Source organism: Trachemys scripta, chromosome 1, assembly GCF_013100865.1.
Source record: "Trachemys scripta elegans isolate TJP31775 chromosome 1, CAS_Tse_1.0, whole genome shotgun sequence".
Lineage (NCBI taxonomy): Eukaryota > Metazoa > Chordata > Testudines > Emydidae > Trachemys > Trachemys scripta.
This window is the reverse complement of record NC_048298.1, coordinates 149,703,804-149,729,022: the sequence shown is the minus strand read 5'-3', so window position 1 is coordinate 149,729,022 and position 25,219 is coordinate 149,703,804. Positions and strand designations below refer to the sequence as shown.

Sequence of the window (25,219 nt, the reverse complement as noted above, 5' to 3'; positions counted from 1 at the left end):
ATGCACATGCTTAAGTGTCTGCAAGTGAGGGGCTTACAAAAGTGAGCAAAATCCAAAAGGCTGGGACAGGGGAAGACAATTAAACATCTATCCTTTACAGCTGATAGATCTTAGTTTTGTAATGAGACATACTTTCCCCAACTTCCCTTCAGCCTAGCCATCATACAGTATATGATACAATACTATTGCATGTGCAGTATGGAGCAGTGAATAATAAAGAAAAAATAGGGCCCCTGGCTGGTTACACACACACACAATTTTTCTATCAGCAAGGCTGTAAGTTCCAAGAGAGACCTACTTTCCTGCCTAAAGGTTCAGTGTTGTGTGTAAAGAAAAAGTCACATTGCTGCAGCAGCTCCAGCCTCTAACTGCCCCCCCCATGATGAATAGGGGGTCACTAAGGACCGCCACATACCAAGTCCACAAGACAAGGGGTGGTGGAGGGACCCTCCTTCTTTTGCCAAACTTTTCAGCTCAACTTTCCCAGCTTCCGCTTCTCTGTGGACAGAGGGGGGAGGAGAGCACCAGGACTGCTGCTTTGTGTGTGTGATTCTTTAAACTCACCCCAATTGCTGGGAGATGGGACAGAGAGAATCCATCTGATGCCCATTATTAGTATTTGGGGAGACTATTGTTTGTTACCTTCCTTTGGGGAGTTATTTCCCCCCCCTCACGTCTTGCTCCTCCTCCTTTCCCTCCTCCTACTAAGGGGGAGGGGGGAATGGGAGGCTCCAGAAGCGCCGCAGGACTGGTAGCAAAAGAAGGGAATTGTTTGGGAGTTCAGTCATCCAAAAAACCTTCTTCCATGTGGCTGCCCTGATTCCAATGTCTCTTTCTTCCTCTTGCAACAGCTTCCTTCTCCTCCTCCTCCCCTGAGCCCTGCAGAATCCCTCCGCCCCTAAAATTATCCCTAAAATCAACCAGCACGAAAAGAAAGTAAGTCACAAAATCAAAACCCCCTGACTCTTTTGCTGAGTTCCAGATCCGGCCTGGAACTTCCCAGCCCCTGGACATTAGCCTCTTTGTTGCTTCTCATTTTGTGTATCTTTGTGTTTCTCCTTCCTGCTCCATCAGAGATCTCCGGTGAGTGAAACAGCTGGGGGTGGGGTGGGGAGGTTAAAAAAAGTTTGCTTTGGAGCGAGCGAGTGAGAGAGAGACGTTCTGGTGGGTTGTGGTTTTTTCTTTCCTTAAGCTCCTACGTGTAAGAGCCGCAAATCTTTGTGTTGGAGTTTGGGAAGGTTGTTTGCTGGATGTTTTTAGGGGAAATCTCTGTGGTTTGTGTTTTTTAATGCAATAAAAATAGCAAGAGAAGAACCGTTTCCCCAGCGATTCCCTCGCCCCCCTTCCATGGTAAGTTTTGTTTTTGACCGGGCAGGTGGGATTTGGGGGCTTGTTTATTTCACTCTGTCTGTTTCTCGGCATTAATGGAGGGCCCTGCACGCACTGTGTGGGTACTGCAGCTCCAATGCCCAAAACTTCCCCAAAGATCAACTCGGCTCCCTTCCCCAACCAACAAGATACGGGGGTGGGGTGGGGTGGAAAGACGATTTAAGAAACCGATTTCTTTACTCTCTCCTCCCCATCTTTCGTAAAGAATAGTGGATTTATTTAAAAAAAATGATGGGAGTTTGCAGAAAAGACAAGTAATGCAAAGGCATCTTGGCTTGTGATTATGTGGAGGGGTTCCTGTTGCAGAGAGAAGCGTGGGTGGGTTTTCTGTGAGTAAAATGTTTGTTCACTGCCTGCATTTTCTTGTGCAATTGTATATTTTAGTCCTTATGCGAAGGTGATCTATGAAATAGATTGGGGGGGGGATGTTAAAGGAGAGTTGGGGGAAATAGCTTTCTGCTATGATGTGGGACTTGAGAGGATGTTATGCGTGTGTAGCTTAGTGTTTGTACTGTAACTTTGGCAGGTCCTTGTAACATCGTCTTTAAATAGAAAATGCATCGATTATTTAGGGAAGGGAAGGGTTCAGGATTTACAGCTGCATTCAAATTACTCTTTTAATAAGAGTTTTGAAGAATTTGCTAATAATAAAAAATAATAATAATAGACTAAGCAAGCGCCTTTCTTGTTACCCCCAAAGGGCAAACTGATTTAACACAAATATTTTATTTTTGACTAAAACTTATGCCTGTAGAGGGGCCACAGTTCCCCAAGTATATTTCAGTGAAGTTGTAGAAGAGATATTTCAGGATCTAGTCAAGTTGGTGTTGTTTTGTTTTGTTTTTTAATAAAACTCTATTGCCTCCATGCATATTCTGGTTTATGTGAACAGGAGAGTGTGATTCTATATATACAGACTGGTCTGTGTTCACATACAATTTCTTGCATGTCTTAAATTGTTTGATTTACTTGGTGACCAATTCTCTTAATTTCTGCAAGCTACCAAGCAGCACTGGGCAATGTCGTTTTGATGTGTCCATCTGCAGCCTAACTGTCAAGCTTCATTTCCCATGGTTTAAAAAAACTTCCTTGTGGAAAATGATTAAAGGAATATGAGGGGGTTTTGTGTTGGTGGTGGGTTTTTTTGTTTTTCATTTGTTTGCAAGTAGGGTTTTATTTTGGTTTTCCTATCCTTTTGGGAGTGTGCTTTCTCAGTCTGCCTGCATTTGGAAGAGAGAAAAGTGTTGGCTTTGCACATGCACGCACACACACATATGAACACGCAAGACACCTTTTTGGTGGGTTGGATATTGAGGCTTACGGCTCTGGGAAAGGTTTCAGAAGAAACACTGTGAGGGTTGCAAATGATGGGTGTTTTGTTTTTTAAATGACCTAAATAACTGAATGTAAATAGCTCCCCTTGCTAATAGGAAGCACCATGGACTCTGTTGGGGAAGATATAATTTAGGGAGAGTTATGATTTTCCCATAGAATGGATGGATTTATCTATGGCAAGAAATCAGTGGAGTTTTGCTTCCCTCACAATCAAAAGGTCTAATCCTCCAGGTCTAAAGCAGGCTAAATTCCCAGTGGGTGTTTTCTGTTAGGGCTGAGATCAGACCTAGTGCTCCCCTCCTTGCTGATGAGTTCTACATAGGAAAAATAGGGCATGTTCACATGAAGGAAGCGCAAAAGGCTGATGTACAAAATTGAGGACCAAATTCATTTCACCCTTTCAAAAATAACTCCTCTTTTGAGAGAGATCTCAGTGAAAACTGTAAAGGTGGCAGCATCCACACCTTGCCCTCTCTTCTGCACTAGGGGTAAAGAGGATACATTACAGGTGGCTGTGGCTGCTACATTCTAGGATGTGAATTCTCATGATCACTCTCTACTTCCTTAGGGATTGGAAAGCACCGCTTTTCCTCATCTGTTTGTTACTGTGATGCACTGGGTCATCCATCTGACACAGTACAGCACGTGGACTGTTTGGTTTCACCTTGCTAAATGGGACACTTAAGTATTCACGAGGTCTTTCTAGCCCCTTGGGTGTCAGTCCTTTTCCTTTTGGGGTTTGTTTGGCCAAAGAACAGCTGAATAATTGCCCAACTCCCCTTGCCTCCTGAAATTCCTTGCACACACCCCCCCCCCGCAACCCCTGCAAGCTTCACTATATTGACCATGGAGCTCAGATCCAGGGGTGCAACTCCCATTCACCTGGGTTACTGAGAGTGGCAGAATTCAGCCTTAAGGATCTAACTTAAGTCCCCCAAAACAAGGAAAGCTGCAGCTAAGGTTGTAAACCCATGAAATCCTCTGAGCCCACTGCAGAGAACGGTGCAAAGAAAAAAAGCTCTTTCCCAGCCTAAGAGGGTGTGAGGTCAGTGTGACAGCAGTCAGAAAAACTCCTTGTACTGGATCAAATGTGCTTGGTTTCCAAGTCAACAGATGACTTTACTTTTCTAACTGTCAGTGCCACCTGGGTTCTTTCTGCATCTCACACCCTGAGGAGTGAGGAAGGCTGACAGTTGGATTATGTGCTCACAGAAGAGATTCCCGCTCAGACTGGTGTGGCTGTCTTAGGGCGGAATAGAAACAGGGGCTGAAGGATAATCTTCAGGTTAAAGCGCAGGGCTGGGAGTCAGGAGACTTGGGTTCTATTCCTGGCTGACACAGACTTCCGGTGTGATTTTTGAGGTAAGATCCTTCCTCCCTCTTTGCCTCAATTTCCCCATTATTAAAATTTGGTCTAATACTGACCTAACTCACGAATGGAAAGCACTATAGAATTGCAAATATGATTAATAATATTGACACATCAGGGCCAACAAATATAAACCCTTGTTTCTCTTGGTAAAGCGAGGCTAGACGTTGGATGCATATGGTGATATCCTCACCCCAGTTCTGCCCCCTATATGGTGGGTAAAAGAGCTGAAGCAGCATAAAGGGGATCTAAAAGGATTCCCTTGTCACAGGATCTGAGGAAGACAGCCACAGAGTGCTTTCTGAGGTCCCCTGGCAAGCCTTAAGGTGCATGTGTACCGGGGAACCAAGGCATGTTTTGGGACGGCCATAGGCAGCAAGGATAGGGTGCTGTAACTTAGGCCTTCAGGTTTGTCCAGATTACAGTGGGGGCCGAGGAATGGGAGGTAGCCACCTTAGCCTCCTCTCCACAATGAATGCTGCGCTGCACCGCTAAGAGGTATAGTGCAAAATCTCACCCCAGAGGAGGAGTTGTGTTGAAAAGGGTGAGCTAGTTTCCTGACTACAACCATAAGCAAGGCACATGAATCTCTAGGGTGACTTCAAGGTGACTAATAACAAAACATTCAATTTAACCCTGGGGCCAAAGGAAAAAGGCAAAGCAGCTAAAGCATATGTTTAAAGCCACCCTCCCGTCATTGCACGCTGATGGCCAGATTGTAATGCATAGCTGAGCAGCTGAAGGCAGAGCAATGTCTCTGGATTTAGGCTGGTGTAACAGATAGCCCCAAGACATTGGAACTACCGCAGACAATAAGGGTTCATGGTTGGCCTTGCTCTGCTCTAGGGTGACCAGATGTCCCGATTTTATAGGGACAGTCCCGATTTTTGGGTCTTTTTCTTATATAGGCTCCTATTACCTCCCCCACCCCCGTCCCGATTTTTCACATTTGCTGTCTGGTCACCCTACGCTGCTCCCATGAGAGTCAGTGGGAATTTTGATTTGAGTGAGAGAAGAGTTAGGCAAACTCTGAGTGGTTTTGAAAATATCACCTCAGACATCTAGGGGAGGTTTGCAAGGTAGACTTTGTTGAGGTCATTTGTCAGATCCATGATGTTAAATGCCTGATTTTGCTGGCTTGTAGTTGGTGCGTTATGGTCAGGGGATTGCTGATCTTTTGGCTCAGGTGAACCACCTCCTGGGTGGAGCCTGTTCAGCTTTAAAGCTCCTTCAGAAACATTAGTTGGAAATCCTATTGCATGTGCGTGTTGCAGTAACCAGCCATTGTGCTTTGATGATTATAGTGCTGAGTCAGCCCATTGCTTGTGGAATCGCAGTTCTGAAGATGCAGCAGTTTGGTATGGTAGTAAATAGGCTCAGAAGGATCAGATTTTTATCTGTGAATGTCGATTTCCCCATGCATGCCAAAACTGCCGAAAACACTCTGACGAGGACGATGATTGAAATTTACAGATCAGCAAAGTAACAAAAATGCGGCTTGAGAACTTGTTCGAATTTGATTTAAGGATATTGACTTTGTATTTTGACATGGGGTGTTTTAACAAGTTTAAAGCTTTAACTATGAATCTCAACGTCCGCTATTGTTAAATAATTATCTGACTCTTCCCTCCCCTCCCCCCCCAATTCCCACAACTGAGAACTTTTAAACAGATAAAAATAGAAAAAAATGCATAAAAATAAACATCAATGTCATCTGTCAAAATTGTAAAGAAATAAAATTCAGCTTCTGCCAAGTTTAGTTCTAATGAAGCTCGACTTAAAGGCAACTGTTTCTCTTAGTCAGAACAAACCCCTAAAGACTTTGCAGGTGCTTAACACCTGTTTATTCCTGTCCTAAGGTTTCCAGTTGGGATGTCCTCTTCAGTTACCCTGGTGAGTCTTGTGGCCACAATGATGCAGCAAATGCGTTGCTAGTATTCATCAGAGTGACAGTGCAGCACAGGGGTCAGTGAGGGTTCCCAGCAGCATATGACTGGCAATGCAGGTGTGGAGTTCTGGTGGACACTGGGAAGATGCCAAGCAGAGCTGTCCCTTGGACTGCTCCAGGCCCCATGCTTTGGGGGCCCCCGTGGACCGATGCGATTGGCCAGCGTTGTCGGTCCCGTAAAAGACGAATCCGTCACTTCCACCCCGGGCGCCGCACCTCTAGGGATGGCCCAGGTGCCAAGGCTCATTAGGATGGGGTGAAGCATTCTCCTAATCTCTTTGCCTCTCAACATCCTTAGGCGGGAAGATGATGGTCAGAGCCATGCTGATCACCTGCAAATACCCCCCACACCAATGCTTCTTGACATTGTGAAACTGTTTGATTAGGAATGGTGAGGTGGAGCTGTGTTGAGCACACACAGCTCTTCTGTACTCACAGTGCCTACTGCCACCTCCACAGAGGCAGAGTTTAAGGTGGGTAGGAGTGCAGTGTGGAAGACATTAACTTACCCTTGCATTTCCTAGTTCTCAAGAGATTGACGGTTAGTCGCCCACCATGTTCCGGAAGCAAATGAAATGGCAGTAGGCAGCCTTCATTCTGCATTCACTATGGGGTTTTGGCAGGATACAATGGCAGATGGATATAAAATGACCCAATCCCGGTCCCAGTGAAGTCGATGGCAAGATCGCTGTTGACTTCACTAGGCTCATATAAGGTTTGGATAAACATTCTGAGATTTCGGTGGCTGTTCAGGCCTTCTGGATCTGTAAGAATGGGCTGGGGGACTTTCACTGAGCTATATATAGCAGGATCCATGCAGCGAGTTACTGTGTGGGAATCTGGGGTGCTGTGATATTGTGTGGCAAGCCAGGGTGTGAAACTCGCCATGTAGACAAGCCCAAAGATGAATATTTGTGTTTAAAGGCTTTTCAGTTCTTGCCTACTTCTATAAATGCCACGGGTGTGCAGGGCCCTACAGATAACTAAGAAATGACACACCCCTCTTCAGAGGGTCTTAGATACTAACTCAGGAAGCAAAGAAGTACAAAAATGTAAACCATTTTAACAATGACAAAGGTAGCCAAGTTTATTTTTAAACACCACCCCTCAAAATAAAGTGAGTGTCAGATGGCGTTTTGGAGAACGGGTTGGATCATGTTTGGTTGATTTCTTAATTTTATTTTTATTCAGATCATTGACAGTGCAAATAGTTATTTTTCCCGTAAAAGAGGTGGTGTCCATATGCAGTTTAAAGGTTCAGTTGTGCTTGACAATCACATTTGTAAGCTCTTTGGGGGACGAACTGTCTGTCCTGAGTTTGTACCACACCTAGAACAGTGGGGTCCTGGCTTGTGTCTGGCGCTCCTAGGTACTACTATAATAGCCTATAAGAGTCCTGAGTAAGAGGTGGTGCAGAGCTGCTTGCCCACAGCGGGAACTAAGGGATCTTGTTTCAGATTGTGGGAGCTACATAAATACTGCACCCCGTTATTACGCAGAGTGCCAGTGCCAAGAAGGAGCCAGACCTGGACCCTGCTCTCTCCTCAACTGGTTCAGAGCAGCTTTCAGCTGGTGGGATGTGGGGGGAGAGCAGTCCCTGAGCTCCTCTCAGACGTGAGGATTGTGATTGTGCCTGGTCGTTGTGTAGCGACCACAGGCTTCTTGGGCCTAATCCAAACCTCACAGAAGTCAGGCACTAGGAGGATACAGCGGAGTCAAGGCAATATGGGCTGCAGTGGGTATACGCAGACTGTTGTAAAAGTTCAGTCAGGGATTGAAAGTAAATCAATTTCATCCCACTTAGTCCGTCCCCCCTCCAGGAGTTCAGCTATTTGCCTATAACAGCCAGTAAGTCTGTCAACCAAACCTCACTGGTGGAAATTCCATTTTGGCAACCAAAGGTCCCATCCAGCAAAGGGATCAGTAGAGTCAGGGTCTTGGTGTGTGTGTGTATCCTTTTGCCGGGCACTGAAATATATTTATTGGATTCTAAACTGATTTTAGGCACGGGCCTGTGTGTCAGGACAGTCCCCTGTCGCTATAATGATACAAATGTTGGGGAGTGAGAGGGCTATTCCTTTAAGAACTCTAGCATTAACTTTCTAACATCAGACCAGAAGCCTTTAGGTTATTTTTATTTTCTCCAAACCACTTCAAATTGCCTGAAATTAGAGGCTTTCCGCAATGGAGGGTTGGTGCCATCTGAAAGCTGGCAGGCCAAGCTGGCAGGTTAGATAGAGCCCTCTGAGCCATTGCGTAATGGTAAACAAGGCCCCGTCTACATTAAGTAAATTTATGCAGGTGTAACTCCAGCAATGTAGTCACACTGGTATGACCCCCTGACCTAGATGCGTTGCACTGGCCCGAAGCGGGGCTTACCCCGATACAGCTTAATCCAGTGAGGCACTAAAATAAACTGCACCAGCATAGCCCCTGCTTTTCGCTGCTCCAGTGTGTCTAATTATGGGTCCACACTGATGTAGCTACCTTGATGCTTATTTCCTTAATGGAGACAGGGTCTAAAGCTGATTCAAAACAACATAGATACTGCCCACCTGCCCTGCACTGAGGAGCGCTGAGATGAAGGATGGCCCGGGGGAGACCCACGTTTAATCCCCTGTTCTACCAGACATTCGGTGTGCCTTGGGCAAGTCAGTTAGCCTCTCTGTGCCTCAGTTCCCCATCTGTAAGAATGCACTTGCTCACCTCACAGGGGCATGGTGAGGATAAATTCAGTAAAGATTGTGAGGTGCTGTGATTCTGGAGGCAATAGATAGGAACCGGGATTGGTTTAGGATGGAAATGTAGCATGCCTCTTCAAGCATGGCAGTGTGGTGAAAGGCTTGTACTGGATGGATGGGAAGCTTTCTGGGGGCTCTGTGCAGTGCTTTGAGATTTGGAGAACAAGCTGGTGACCTGCTATAGAAGACCTGTTAGCTGAGTGTGACCATCAGTAGCAGCACTGCGACAGATTTATGGCTCCAGCCAGTGGTGGTGCAGAGAGACCACTGCCATCTTATGTTCCAGGCAGCGTGCATCTCCACAAGCAAAATGACTCACGCCTTTTCCCACCTCTCCATTCTCCATCCCTCCACTTCTTGTTTTATGAAGACCCGCCCTGCCCCAAATTGAAAATTTGGCCTTATCTTCAAAGAAACCCTTTGATGCCACACTTTGAAAGTGGAGAAAGAGGAGGCAAGAGAGAGATCATCACATCCACTAGGAGTCCAGTTGCCAGAGAAAATGTCTGAGAACAGTCTGAGCTGTTCCTGTTTAAAATCTAAAGCCTAGATTAAGTCCATTTAGAGGCCTTCTCCCCAGAGAGCACACTGGCAATACTCCATGCAGCAAGGGTTTTCTCTCGCAAACAAATGGACAGTTATTTGGAAGCCAGTAGTATTTTGAATGATGACTAATATTTTTACATTAATCTGGGGCCTTTCATCCCGGAGAGCTCCAAACTATAGATAATGCATAGAGGTTTCTCTTCACTCCACCCCTTCCAATCAAAGGCACTCAGCTCTGGGGTGGGAGGATGGCACTCAATCAGTGCATGGCATGGCTGCATGGCTGTGGGTGGTATGGGCACATTTTGGCCTGCCGTCGCCAGCAAGCACTTCCTTTGGGCCCCAGGGCCCCAGACAACTGGCTCAGGAGTTAAAGGAAAGCTGTTAGGTCAACAAGTCTGAGCTGTGTCAGGCCAAGAGGGTGGGACTGAGATCCAAAGCTGAAGCATTCTCTTGGAAATTGCTCTGGGTGGGATTTTCCGAAGCACCGAAGTGATTTAAGGCAAGGCCTGTTGAAAGTCAGTGGGCCATGTGCTCCTAAGTCACTAAGGTGCTTTTCAAAATCCAACCAACTCCCCTTCCTTTTAAAATCAGGATCTTGTTTTCTTGAGTGCCCTCACTGATCCTGTGTGGTGGCGTCACCCGGGGAGCAGGGTGGTCTCTCTGGTAGCTGGGTTTCCACCCTGTTAAGGTTCTAACCGTCTAGCTCCAAACCACCACCTTAAGCCCTACTTGGAAATGGACTATGAACCATCAATGTGATGTGATCTCTGTTCGAGGCCTGGCTTACTGGTTTGCCAATCTGCGTGATCCCATGGTGTCGTTCCAAGTAGAGAGTGTCGCATTAGTCTAATCTCGAGAGGGCAAAGGCCTGGATTTCTGTGGTAAAGACCTCTGAGAAGAAAGGTTGCACCCTTCTCAACAAGCCCAGATGAAAGAAAGCAATCTTGGCCATCTGTGTGTACTTATGTAGCCCACATCACCCTAATAACTAAGTTCCTCACAAACATTGAGCTATGATGTCTTGCATTTCTAAGGATCTCTCCATCTAAGGATCATACTGTGCTTTACTAACTAATGAATTTAGCCTCACAACATCCCTTTTCCCTTTCTACCTTATCTTGTAGTACTGGGGACTACTCATGTCCATGCCAAACAGAGGCCAGAAGACCTCTATAGACAATAAATTGCACTTAAACAACATACTACAGATTGTGTTGGCTCTGACTTCCACTTAAATTAATGTCAAAATTCCCAGTTATTTCATTAGGAGCAGGTACAAGCCTTAAGTATACAACAGAGAGTAGTAATGAAAACGTGCTGGCCTCACCTAAATTGGCAGTTGAGCTGCATTTAAGGAAGGCTATGCTGCTTGCTGGAAGGGTAGGGGATGGCTGGAGAGGAAACAGAATGGCATTTATACACATACCATATTTGAGATTGCAGAACCAAGTGGTAAGTCATATTTATTATGCACCTTTGGCCACCTCACCTGCACTCTGCCCACCAATTCATTTAGGCTGGGACTGCTTTCAATATCCCAAACCCCAGAGCTATTTCAGAGAGCCACTGTTTAAAAAATACTAACCAAACAAGCACATCCACATTTTACCAGACCAAAAAAATGTGAGCATAACCTGTTGGCTAGTAGAAGGGTTAAGGTAAGAGGAGGTTTGTTAATGTGACTCTCCAGGTGAGAGCCTGAGAAGAGCCTCTTGCTCCCCTTTTACTTTAAATCCCAAATTATTATTTGTATTACTGTAGCACCTAGAGGAATCAGCCACGTTCTGGGCCCCATTGTGCTAGGTGCTGTACATACACATAGTGAGAGAAAGTCCTGCTTCAAAGAGCTTGCATTCTAAATGAAGAAGACAGGCAAAGGATGAGAGGGAAAACCAAGTGAAGTGACTGGTTCAAAGTCACCCAGCAGGTCAGTGTCAAAATGCAGAGTAGAACCCACATCTCCTGACTCTCAGCCCAATGCTCTAGCCATTGGCCCACACTAACTTTCTGAGGTGGATGTCGCAGCTGAACACTTGGCTTTTATTTTAGCTAGCGAGGTAAAGAGGAAAAAGGGGTGTTGTGAGGCTAAATTCAGAAGGTGCAGGCATACCTACACTAGCTTGGACTGAGCTAGCTCACTAAACATGGCAGTGTAGCCATGGTGGGATAGACTAACTACCGCGTATGTATCTTTGGAGCCAGACGGGATTCTACTTGGGCAGCCCACAGCTACACTGCTATTTTTAGCCAGCTAGTTTGATTGAAGCTAGCTTGGGTACGTCTATATGAGCTGCACCCGCACCGCCTGATTGCTATGTAGACGCTTCTGTAAAGTTGTCTATGGGGCCTACCACTGCAGTGTCAAAGTGCCTGTCAGCCTGAAGAAAGTTGAAGGGAGCTCAGCTGTGATCCTGGGGAAAGGGCAGGTGAAAGGAAAAGTGCAAGTCCGGCCTAGTGGAAGGGAAAGAACCAGTTCCATATACAGGAACCAGCTAACAGGAGAGAATATCTGAGGTATGGTGACTTGCAAGCTGGAGAGTAGTTGCCAGAGAGTAAGGGAACTAGTGTGACTAATTTGTGTGCTGCGGATAAGGCACAGTTGTTATATAAATATCACTCCCATTCTCTCTTGGGGTAGGGGGGCTGGGACTAGGCTTCTGATCCTTCTGCTCCAAAACCACAAGCCTCTACTACATGAGCCAAAGGCAAACGGTTATCGCTGCTGCCAGTCGTGGGCCCCTTAGCTATGCTGTGGACTCAGTCAGTAGAGGGCAGCATCACTTGCATGTATCCATATAGTCAGTACAGGAATATTCTGTGTTGCAGGGAAGTGAGGGAGGGGTCAGGAAGATGGTGGTTTGAGGTGCATCATGGGAGGAGTGGAGTGATAAAGGGCTACTCATCATTCTAAGTGCTCTAAGGGATAATTAGACCTATGGTGGGAGGGAAAGAGTTATGAAGGGACCTCACAAAACTGAGTGAGTGGGCAACAGAATGGCAGATGAAATTCAATGTTGATAAATGCAAAGTAATGCACACTGAAAAACATAATCCCAACTATATATATAAAATGATGGGGTCTAAATTAGCGGTTACTGCTCAAGCAAAGGATCTTGGAGTCATTGTGGATAGTTCTCTGAAAACATCCACTCAATGTGCAGCGGCAGTCAAAAAAGCGAACAGACTGTTAGGAACCATTAAGAAAGGGATAGATAATAAGACAGAAAATATTATAAAGCTGCCATATAAATCCATGATAAGTCTATACCTTGAATACTGCATGCAGTTCTGGTTGCTCTATTGCCAAAAAAAGATATATTAGAGTTGGAAAAAGTACAGAGAAGGGCAACAAAAATTATGAGGGTTATGGAACAGCTTCCATATGAGGAGAGATTTTAAAAAGACTGCAACTGATCAGCTTAGAAAAGAGACAACTAAGGGGAGATATGAAAGACATCAATAAAATCATGAATGGTCAAGAGAAAGTGAATAGGGAGGTGTTCTTTACCTCTTCACATAACACAAGAACCAGGGGTCACCCAATGAAATTAATAGGCAGTAGGTTTAAAACAAACGTAAGTAAGTAAGTGCTTCTTCACCCAAAGCAGTCAGCCTATGGACTTGTTGCCAGGGAATGCTGTGAAGGCCAAAAGTATAACTGGGATAAAAAAAGAAGTAGATAAGTTCAAGGAGGATAGGCCCATCAATGGCTATTAGCGAGGAGGGCCAGGGATGCAACCTCATGATCTGTAAAAAGCAACAGAGGGTCCTGTGGCACCTTTGAGACTAACAGAAGTACTGGGAGCATAAGCTTTCGTGGGTAAGAACCTCACTTCTTCAGATGCAAGTAATGGAAATCTCCAGAGGCAGGTATATATCAGTGTGGAGATAACGAGGTTAGTTCAATCAGGGAGGGTGAGGTGCTCTGCTAGCAGTTGAGGTGTGAACACCAAGGGAGGAGAAACTGTTTCTGTAGTTGGATAGCCATTCACAGTCTTTGTTTAATCCTGATCTGATGGTGTCAAATTTGCAAATGAACTGGAGCTCAGCAGTTTCTCTTTGGAGTCTGGTCCTGAAGTTTTTTTTGCTTTAAGATGGCTACCTTTACATCTGCTATTGTGTGGCCAGGGAGGTTGAAGTGTTCTACAGGTTTTTGTATATTGCCATTCCTGATATCTGACTTGTGTCCATTTATCCTCTTGCGTAGTGACTGTCCAGTTTGGCCAATGTACATAGCAGAGGGGCATTGCTGGCCTATGATGGCATATATAACATTGGTGGACGTGCAGGTGAATGAGCCGGTGATGTTGTAGCTGATCTGGTTAGGTCCAGTGATGGTGTTGCTGGTGTAGATATGTGGGCAGAGTTGGCATCGAGGTTTGTTGCATGGGTTGGTTCCTGAGTTACAGGACCCTCTGTTGCTTTTTACAGATTCAGACTAACACGGCTACCCCTCTGATACTTAACCTCATGATCTGGTTGTCCCTAATCCTCTGACTGCCAGAAACTGGGACTGGATGATGGGATGGATCACTTGATGATTGTCTGTTCTGTTCATGCCCTCTGAAGCATCTGGCAACAGCCATTGTTAGAGACAGGATACTGGGGTAGATGGGCCATTGGTCTGACCCAGTATGGCCATTCTTAGTTACCTTAACACCATTCTGTATGCCCTTCTACTTTTCCACTTTCCAAACCCAGGTTGCATTCAGTGTACCAAACAGATTGCTGAAACACCAACCTAGCTGGACCAAAACAAAGTGGAAATGTTGACTCAGTTGCTGGGGTGGGATGTAAGGCGAGGTCATATAAGGAGATGTTTGGAAAATTGGGTCCCCCTTATGCATCGAGAAAATAACTTACCTCTCTCCCAACACAGGTGTGTGCGCATGCGTGCACACACGGATTCCCCTACTCCTCTCAATTTACCAGTAAAACTTGTCTCAGGATCTGTGATGAAAAAGATTGTGGAGCGGGGAGAACTGGATTAGAGACAGATCACGGTTAAGATGTTATACTCAAGGAGTGTGTGTGTGCTTTCTCTCCGAGGGCTGAGGGATTGTGATCAGAAACCGTTGGGTTTTCTCACTGCCCAATTTTTTTATCTGAACTCCCCATGTTAGGGCTCCATGCCCTAATTACTGTCGCCAGAGCTGAGAGAGACTCATTGTGGCTCGTTCCTTCTGCTCCTGTTAACAGTGCTCGTGAATAGTCTGAAGGAGTCAGTCAAGAACAACCCAAGGTGTTTCCTGCCAGGTCTAAACATGCTCCCTCAACAGTGCTCCCAGTCATGCTTGACCTGGGGACAAGAGACCAATCCCGACGTGCAAAGGCTAGTTCCATTGTACAGTAGATGATGGGGGATTGCCTTTATTCCCTGGAATTGAAAGCAGAGGGTAATTCTGGTGAATGGTTATTCTTAGGAGATTTTGGCCCCATCCAGACATGAAGATAAGACCCTTCCAGATTTGATTCAAAGGTGTGTGGAGGGGGTGTCAATTTGAATCTTGGGATTTGAATCCAAGCCTTTGGTTATGGTTTTTGACCCATCTCTAAAATTAAACATAAGCAGGGAAATGACTCACCAGCAGGGCCGGCTCCAGGCACCAGCTTGCCAAGCAGGTGCTTGGGGTGGCCCCTCCGGAGAGGGGCGGCACGTCCAGCTATTTGGCGGCAATTCGGCGGACGGTCCCTCACTCCGCCTCGGAGCAAAGGACCTCCTGCCGAATTGCCGCCGCAGATAGCGATTGCGGCTGCTTTTTTTCTTTTTTCTTTTTTTTTTTTTTGCACCGCTTGGAGCGGCAAAAACCCTGGAGCCGACCCTGCTCACCAGGAGGCAAATTCACATGTGGCATAAGCAAATGCAGCTCCGCTGAAGTCAGTGTGTGCTCATGGTCTGGGTTTGGCCCAAGGAGTTTATCTGTCAGTCTGATCAGTTGTCTGCTACATGTCGATGCTGCCATTGCTTTACTGAAGAAGTTGGTGTAATCGCACCGGAAGGGGCGAGGGGATCCTAGGTAACATGACAAGGACTGTATCAGTCAGAGATGGGAAAAGGGACTGTGGCCACAGCATGGTAAGTCTACTGAAACTCTTGGATCAGCCGTCTAGCTTTTGGAGGCTCCCATGAAAAATAAGTGATAGTGAGAAGCAGGGAAGGGAAGATGACTAAGTATGTGTGGAAGCATTATGCTCTGGACACTATAGAAAAAAGAGACAGACTTCACCTGGGCAGGAGGCGGGGAGGGAGGGAAATTATTACGGTTTCATTATTGGATTTGTTGCAGAAATGTTGTAAGCTGTGTTTTGCACCTCTGTCATGCCTTATATTTGTATAGCTTGTCTTTTTCATTATTGGGCACTAAAGCACTTCAAAAATCATAACATATAGGAAGAGTTCACTGCAGCTGTTTAACTATCCAGAGCAATACCATAATGCCATTTCCTCCCATTTTAATATTGCATTTACTTACCCTGTAAGCTCTTTCGGGCAGGGACTGTCAGTTTGTTCTGGCATAATGGGGTCTTGGTCCATGACTGGGGCTCCTAGGTGCTATGGTAATACAAATAATGCATAATAATTTTGTTGCAAAGATCTCTAGCACTTTAGAAACTATTAGATAGGCGAGAGCTTCTCCATAGTTAAGAGTGAGACTGGATTTGCTTCCCTTCCTGCTTAAAATCCTCAAAATACTCCTTTCCTTTCTGCTTCAAATTTTGCAGGGATAGTCTGTGATAAGTGGACACTGTCTGGTGACCTGAAACCTGACTGGAAGGGGGTCTGAGATAGTGGCAGCCACTGAGTAGGTGGAGTGGGGGCAAGTTTTGGGTTAGCTGGCATAGAAATAAGAGGGTAGAACTGGATGGGAGTTTGCATAGATAGTTTCTTCTTCTAGTGGTAATTGGGGCTACTGAATATGTGACAGATGTCCCTCCCCCAAGAAGTTATTGACATCCTCTATAAGTATTTAAATTGTAAGCTCCTTGGAGCAGAGACTCTTTTATTGTATGTTGGTCCAGCACCTAACGCTATGAGGCCTTGGCCCTCGTTGGGGTCTCTGTACTACTCTAGTAGTAGTAGTAGTAATATAATAGGAGTACCAGATGCTCTTGACCCTCCTCCATTATCCAGATAGAGTAAGAAGAGCTCTGTGTAAGCTTGAAAGCTTGTCTCTTTTACTGACAGAAGTTGGTACAATAAAAGATATTGCCTCACTTACCTTGTACCTCAGAGAGTGTAAGGATCAGTCAGATAGGTGGGGATTTCCTGTAGTGTTCCTCATATGTGAGTGAGATAATATCTGAGGGATCCTATTTTCTCAGGCCTCTGCTTGGCAAGTGGTTCTAGAGGTACCATCCTGGATGGGGATGCACTTATCCATCAAGTAGGCCTGATGGTATCATGCAGTATGAGGTGCTCTGTGGCATCACAGGAAAGCATTCTATGTTGAGAAAAGAATGCATGACCCTAAAGGGTTCACGCTTCTTCTATGGTGTGGGATAAGTAGAATCTCTGTGCATATTCTATGGCCAGGGCATAGGCTTGTAAGAATTTCTTGTGTCAGAGAATATGTGTCTCTTCCTAGCTAGACACTGGTATTTTATTCTTTCCTGCTTCACTGTTGCAGATCATCCAAGAACCAGTGGTCAATGATTGATAGTATGCCACTAAGGGCTTGTCTTCACATACAGCGCTACAATGGTGCAGCTTAAATGAAGATGCTACTACACCAATAGGAGAGCTTCTCCTGTCAGCATAGATAATCCACCTCCCCAAGAGGCGGTAGCTATGTCGATGGGAGAAGCTCTCCCACTGACATAGTGTTATCTACACGTGGGGATAAGTCAGTATAAATACGTCACTCGGGATGTGGATTTTTCACACCCCTGAGTAACATAGTTATACTGATCTAGGTCTGTAGTAAAGACCTCGTCTGAGTCTTCTGTTCCTTGGCCTCTTGGTTGGGGAGAGTTTTCTTTAAGGATTTCTTACTATTTAATTGTTCAATGACTTTCCACCCAGGCACTAGAGCTGGACATTTCTTGTATTTGCATTTGTCCAAAATGGCAAAACAATCACCTCCCAGTATCCTGAAAACGAACTCCTGTGAATGAATTTACATGACAATGGGGGCATGCTTCCTGAGAATTGGGGGCCAGCTGATGAATTTGGGGATAGGTGAGATTACTCTTATCTGAAGTAACTTTGTCATGAGTTTTGTTCCCTATTTGGTTAATTTGTGAAGGATGGATGAGCATGAGGGAGAGGGAAGCCCAAAGTTATTAGTGATGGCCTCTTAAGGGTGAGTGAGGTAAAAAGGGGCCCCATCCTGGTAAAATGAGAAGGCCTTACGGAAGCAGGCACTGACTGTTGCTCTATGGTTTTGCAGTGGGGCCCTGTTCTCAACAGACCCTGAGGCATTACTGTAATATAAGTTATAAAAAAGCTAGGTAGCAGCACCTTGCTGAATGGATTTCCTTCTTATCCACCACTGGGCAAAAAGCAGGCCAGATGAGCTGTGAAACCGCCTTCCATATTAGACCCTGACATGAGGCAGATGGTGTCCTTGCAGCATCGACATCTGAAATATTACATTAAAAAAAGTGGAGGGTGTGGTTGATGGGAGGCAGTGAGTTGTAAACCCTTTCCTGCTACCCTGGAAACTAGTCATTAAAATCTATAGGGGACCTTGTGGTGGGTGAGGGGCTGCCTATGGGGAGAAGGGGAAGATCATGGGATGAGGAAGGGGAGAGGTGTTTTAGAGATGGGATAGGTTTTGGGGTAGGGAAGGAAGGCCTGGGTCAGCTTTGGATCATGGAGGAAGGTATAGTCTGTATTGGAGAGGGAGAAGGGAAGGTCTTTGGATGGAGACCAGGATGGCTCTGGAACTGTCATAAGGATCTGGGGACAGACGGAGCTGTTGACCATGTCTGAGGCTGCCCAAGCAGCACTGGCTCTAGATTCTCTTCCTTGTTCAGCTGGCCCCATTCTTCTGGAAGAAAGAGAATTCGGTGCCTATATACTGGAGAGATGTGATGGGTGTCTTTATACATACCTCAGATAGAGAGAGTGACAGAATGCGGGATGGTCTTCCCTCTCTCCAAGTACACCAGAGTGAGGGGAATGCTGGTGTATGAGGAGAAAAATCAAGTTCCTGTCATGGAGGGAACAAAAGAACACCATTCCTGCTCCCCTGCTCAGATTTCTCTGGATTCAGCATTGACAGGCATTCTTAATTAGACTGTTTTTATTCTTTGAGAGTTTTCTGTGTCTCCTCTGGGAGATAGAAGAGCCAGTCTGTATACTGACTGGCACGTGCAGCTTCTCCACAAGCTGTGTATATTCCTCCTGTCTCAGGGTGTATCTGCACCGGAACTCTTTGCACCATTGCTCTAGCACTGGTGCAGTTCCTCCATTGGTAGCAATGGCAGAAGCACTAGTGTAGGCAGGGCACTTTGTGTTTTTATCAGTATGTCATCCAAGCCTGTTTAGACAAGGACTTGGAGAGCAGCCATTGGTTTGGTGCCACAGCAGTGAGAGGGACTGTAGTATCCCAGGATATTGAGCTTGTGGCATCCTAGGACACTGGGATTAAATGAGAGGATCTGGCATAAGGGCTAAACTGAGGGGAGGGAGGTCCATCATTAGGACACACACAGATGGGGGCTGCACACCTCCATATCACAGATTCCTAAAGCCTTATAAGACGATGAGACAGACTCCAAATTGAGTGTGGTAGAAAGGAATCTGGAAAATGGTTGCTCCAGCTGGCTGGCCAAGAGTTAGCCATGCTGTGAACTGCATGCTTTGCCAGTGCATCACTGCAATGCCACAAATTGTTTTTGCTAGTGGTAACAGAAAGGGCTAGGGGAGGGAAGCACAGGGAGAGTTGGCTTCTTCTGAATACTCTTGACTCGTCCTTGGTCTGTGTGGAAACTAAACCATCTTATTTTCAGCCTCAGGAATGATAAGCAGAGACAGTGGTCTGTGTTCCTAGGAATGGGGGCAGGGGGAAGTCAGCACAGCGAGGGTGCTGATGTGGTCATCCTCCTGCACTTATAGAATCTAGAAATGTCATGTAAACACAGAGAGAGATGGAACTCAAAGCAATAAGATGTCGCTGTTGTTGGTGGGGTGACCCAGCACGGACCTGGGAGTGAAAGCAGCTGGGTTCCGGCTGTGGGAAGAGGAGGATCGTCTGGATAATGTACAGTCTCTTGTGGCCCATTTGATCCAGGCTTCAAGATAACATGAGATACTCAGAAAATCTCCTCTCCCCACCATTTCCTCCCACGGCTAGTAGGTAATCAAGACACAGTTTTAATACCCTTCTTCTCTCCCTGCCCCACACATACATGTTCTTTTTGTGTGTATTGTCTTGACAGGAGTTAAAAAACACAAGAGGCGTTTGGACCAAGATGAAACCAGTGGAGGAATATGTTGGGCAGCAAGAGGCTTTGTTCTAAGCCCTGAAAAGAATGCGGGAGGGTGCATGTCACTTCCCTGATGGGGACCTTGCCAAAGTTGTTCTTGGTTGGAAAGGCAATGTATAGTTTTGAGGTTGTCTCGGAGTTAACACTTGGTCATCCAAAGTAAGAGTCACTTCCTTTGGGACTGGGAGACTCAAAGCATGGCCCTCAGAGTCCTAAATGTGGCTGCCTTGTGTGTCATGCTATATTGGTACAGAAATGTGGCCAACGTATTGGTACAGGTCAGAGGCAAAGCCGGCTATTCCCCTTGGATAACAACTGTGCAATGTTTTAGAGTCTTCCTTAACCAACAAACATTCTAGGTTTGCCTGTCAATGAAGATACAAGTATGATGATTGCCATTAAAAAGTCAACATTTACCTAGTGGGAGTCAGGACTTCTGGGTTCCATTCCCAACTCTGCCACAAACTACTTGTCTCATCAAGTCACTTCACCTCTATGTGCCTCAGCTTCTCCATCTCTACAAATGGCAATAATGCTACTTCCCTACAGTTTTATAAAATGCCTGTTTAAAAAAAAAAACCCTTCTATACCCCCTGTCATCCAAGCATCTCAAAATAATAATATTTAGAATAACTAGACAGAGCCACTGCACAGTCCCCAGCTGATTAGGACAGCAGTTCCCATACTGTGGTCAGCAGAGCACTTCCTGGTGGCTGGGGAGAGCTGGCTGGTCACATGGTGCTGACGACTCCTCCCTATTTTCAGCTGCTGCTATGAGCACCCAAGCTCTTCATTGCAACCTTCTGTCAAAACAAAGGCAAAACGCTTAGGGAAGTTTGGATATATTGTTAACTGTCTCAAGTCAGATGTACCACCTGCCACATAAGTCACTGCTGTAGCTGCCACAGGGATGTTGCACAATCACAGGCTTTAGGGGGGAGTGGTCCATGAGGCGCTCTCTCTATTAAGATGTGTTCCACGCCATGAAGAGTTGGAGTATCCTCCCTGCATTAGGAAGTCATAGCAGCTCATTCACTTCCTAATTAAAAAAGAGTGAGTGAGCTCTGGTGTTGGGCTATTTGTTTATATGGGGAACCCCCTCCTTGATCTGGATGGGATTCTTCCTAGGAAAACCACCCCATCTCCCTTAGATCTTTGGGGGATCCATGTTGCATAAATGAAACGCGTTAAAGTCCTTTTGTGTTAACTCAGGCAGAGTCTCCATTCACTGTGACAAACTTGGGAACCCCCCTTACACAGACCAGCAGCTTCTCAGACTGCAGAGCCTGCCAGCTCTCAAAACTCCCACAATCCCTTTGTTCCCTTACAGGGAAAACAGCTTTCTTAATCCCCCTTACGGACATCCAGAACATAAACACAACCCCCAGCCCCAAAGAAGGTGTCACTGACCTCAAGCTGGAGACTGTAAACTCCTTCCCCTCCCCTCTGATTTCTATTGCAGCGTGTGAAATTTAACCTCTTGTGCTGAAGGAAACCTGCCTCACACAAGTCAAGGCAATGAGCTGTGGCTGCTGCAGCGTGATGGACATATGGATTGGCCAGTGACTAATATAGGAATATCTCCATGAACACTGGCATTGACATGCACCTTGTGTTTTGAATGCTTCTTTCTAATCAGCTGGAGGTAGGATGTACTAAACTTGGGTCCAGGTGGATCAAAAATGCAGTGCTCCAAAACTCATTCTTTGGGGAAGGTAGATGCATGTTCCAGTGGGCAAGGCACTGAAGTGGGAGTCAGATCTGGGCTTCTTCTCCTGCCTCTGCCGCTCGCCTGCTGTGTGACCTTGGGCAAATCACTTCATCTGTTAGTTTCTGATTCCTCTCCTGTCCTTTGCTGCTTACTTAGATTGAAAGCTCATTGGAGCAGGGACTGTCTCTCACTGTGTTTGTATAATGCTAGTACAATGGGGCCCTGATCTCATTTGGGGCCTTTGGGCACTACTGGACTACAACTAATTAATAGCTAACACCCACAGTTAAAGGCGGTGTGTTGCAAAAGCTATTTATTGTGGAGGAGTCCCAGCGGAGCATTTCAAGCATGAAGCCTAGATCGGATTATTCATTCCACCTCCCTAGGGAGGTCGTTTTAGAGCACACTGGCTGTGGGAAATTCCCACTGCACCCACAGGTGGACGGAGACCCCCTTTCCTGTCTGAGCTGTTTATATGTTTGGTTGTAGAGATTCTATACTTGCTGAAAAGACCTTACAGGCACAGGCACTGGGCAGCTAGTTATGGTTGGGTCACCCATTCCTCAGTATGTAAGCACAGATGTGATATGACTGGATGGGGGAGCTGATCACGTGACATTTGCAAGAGGTACCATGTTGCCGTTTACAGCTCCACTGTTTGCTTCACTCTTGGCAGCTGGATGTCTCTCTGTTTGTTTGACAAACACTTTCTCTGGAGTCTGTGATTACAAGCGGTTTAGTCTGACAAACCCTTGTTAAATTGTCTCGTCCTTTGTTGTCTATAATTCTCCCCCCCCCCCCGTCTGTCTCCGTTAACCAAAATATTTTGTGTGCTCTGAAAAATGATTTCTCTCCATTGTAATCAGCCTGCCCCTCCTCGCTTGATTCATTCAGTGGGGCTGCAACCCCAGAATGCTGACAGTTGGGATTCTTCAGATTTACTAATCCTGAGGCTTCAGGGAAGCAGTAAATACAATAAGGCTGAGAATCTCAAAGCGCTTGACTGATGTTCAGTCTCGCAGAACCCATTAGGTTGTTCTGTATTATTGTCCCCATTTTACAGAAGTGGAAGCTGAGGCAGAGGGAGGAAAAGTAACTTGCATAAAATCACACAAGAAATCTGAGAGAACCAGGAATAAAATCTAGCCATCCTGACTCCCAGTCCCCTGCTCTGACCACTAAGAAACTTTCCCTCCATGTCTTGAGAGAGAAAGAAAATACCTTAGAAAGAAGGGGTGCCAGATGCAGTTCTTAAAATGCCACCTCATTAGTAATTTTAATGGCATTTTGGCAATACTGTAAACTCAGTCCTGAAAACTGGGGTTGTGGCATTACTCCAAGGTCGCTGCATTCCCCAGTCATGATCCAGTGTTCATAACATGATTCACAGGAAAGATGATCGTTAAGTGACCTCTTGTTTTCAGCCCCGCAGTATTTTGGAGCAGTGCTGCAGGAGAAGAGCCCGAGAGGAAAAAGCACATGGGTATTAACTAGCAAGGAACAAAATTCTCTCCTGGGGCCCGGATAGACTCTGGCATTCTACTCCCCCTCTACGAGGGTGGTGGGAACATTTTGTACCAAGACCAAATAGAACATCTCTGGCTTTGCTACCATCCCCAAACACAGCTGAGAACCTTTTGAGGTATCTTGGGGCCGAGTTATGGTTTGGGGTGGAAACCACATGGAATTTAGCCATTTCACGTGGTTTCTACTCCAAACTAGGCAAACTACAAGGGTTTCAGTTCAGTTTCACTGCAAGATTATTTGCGGGGAGAGGGGGAGATATAGAAGAGAGACCATGCAAATCCTTTGTGGAGCCAAAGCTGATGCAAAGTGACTTGAAACTGCCACAGCTCTGCTCTCTGAACATGCTCACAGTTCCTTAATGCAGATGGGCACATGTAGGGACACCAGAATATCAGAGCTGAAATCCACAGTGAGCTTAGGTTGCTACTATCTACAGTTCAGGATACAAGGAGCGAGAGGTCCTGCAGCTGTTACAAACGGGACAGTAAAAAAGTGGGGGTTGGGCGAGGACATGTCCCCCAGCATCTCCCCTCCACCGGTGGTTCTCCCTACAACAGTGGGGATCTGCAAGAGGGGAATTTTGTCTTACAGCTGGGGCATGAACCACAAAGTTGAGGATTACTCTGAACTGGGAGTGTGGAGGGGAGCATAGGCTAGAACAGGGGTTCTCAAATTTCCTTGCATCTTGACCCTCTTCTGACAACAAAAATTACTACACGACCCCAGGAGAGGGGACCGAAGCCTAAGCCCCCCTGAGCCCCGCCACCCGTGTGTGTGTGGGGGGGGGGGGAGAGAAGCCAAAGCCCGAGCCCCACCACCCCAGGCGGGGGGAAGGGGCGGGGCCAAAGCCCCAGGGCTTCAGCCCCAGGTGGGGTCCTGTAACCTGAGTCCCGCCACCCAGGCCTGAAGCCATCAGGTTTTGGCCCCGGGTGGTGGAGCTTGGGCTTTGGCCCTGCACCCCAGCCAGGCATGGGGACCCACAGTGTGAGAACCGCTAGGCTAAGATTACCACCTTTGAAATGCAAAAAAACCGGCAGCCAACCCCCAACCACAAAGCAACTCCGCAACCCACTCCTCCTTGAACAGCCACTAGAGAGAGAGCACACATAGATAACGTTGATAACATCACATATCTCCTCACTCTGCGTGCCTCAAACCGTCTCTCACACAGATGCATGGTGCGCTTGAGTGTTGGTGGACAGACAGCTGCAGCATTTTCAAGAGTTTTGATCTGCTATCATTTAAACTGAGGAAGTGGGAACACTGCAGCGTCTTTAGCGGGACATGGAAACTTTTAACATTGGATGTCCATGTGTATTGTGATGATAATGCAAATCTTTAGACCCACGTAAAAAACCCCTGGCAGATTAAATTATTTTTCTGTCAACTGGCAAATCCATAAAAAAACCAGCCAGGTTGGTCAAATATAGGGTTGCCAGGCGTCTGGTTTTTGACTGGAACGCCCGGTCGAAAAGGGACCCTGGCGGCTCCGGTCAGCACTGCTGACCAGTCTGTTAAAAGTCCAATCAGTGGCGCAGCAGGGCTAAGGCTAGGTTCAGACTAGGTGGCGCCTAGATTCAGGTGCGATCAGGGAGGCTCCGTGCTCTGGCTCCGCAGCTCCCCTTGGCTGGGAACCCTGGCCAATGGGAGCTGCAGGGATGACGCCTGCAGGCGCAGGCAGTGTGCACCACGGAGAGCCACCTCGCCGCCTCTGCGCCTAGGAGGCGGAAATGCTGGCTGCTTCCAGGAGCCAGGGTAGGCAGGGAGCTTGCCTTAGCCCTGCTATGCCGCCAACTGGGAGCTGCCTGAGGTAAGCACTACCCATCTGGAGCCTGAATCCCCACCCCGGCCCCAGGTCGGAACCCCCTCCCGCACCCTAACTGCCTCCCAGAGCCCACACCCCAACCCCCTACCCCAGCCCTGAGCCCCCTTCTGCACCCAAACTCTCTCCTGGAGCCTGCAGCCCGACCCCGTTCCCGAGCCCTGAGCCCGCTCCCACACTCCAAACCCCTCATCCCCAGCCCAGAGCCCGCACCTCCAGATACAGCCTGTCCCCCCTCCTGCACCCCAAGCCCCTTCCCGCACCCTGAACCCCTCATTTCTGGCTCCACCCCAGAGCCTACACTCCTAGCTGGAGCCCTCACCCTTCCCACATCCCAACCCCCTAGCCCAGTGAAAATGAGTGAGGGTGGGGAAGAGCGAGCAATGGAAGGAGG

At 46.8% G+C, this 25,219-nt stretch overlaps 1 protein-coding gene across 1 annotated transcript in view; it reads left to right on the top strand.

Moving 5' to 3' along the window:
* Window positions 1–721: 721 nt before the first annotated feature.
* Window positions 722–25,219, top strand: part of BOC (BOC cell adhesion associated, oncogene regulated) — an 82,550-nt gene continuing 58,052 nt past the window's right edge. Inside the window, 1 exon segment of the mRNA XM_034789358.1 lies at window positions 722–1,083. The gene's annotated coding sequence lies outside the window, so the exon portion shown is untranslated.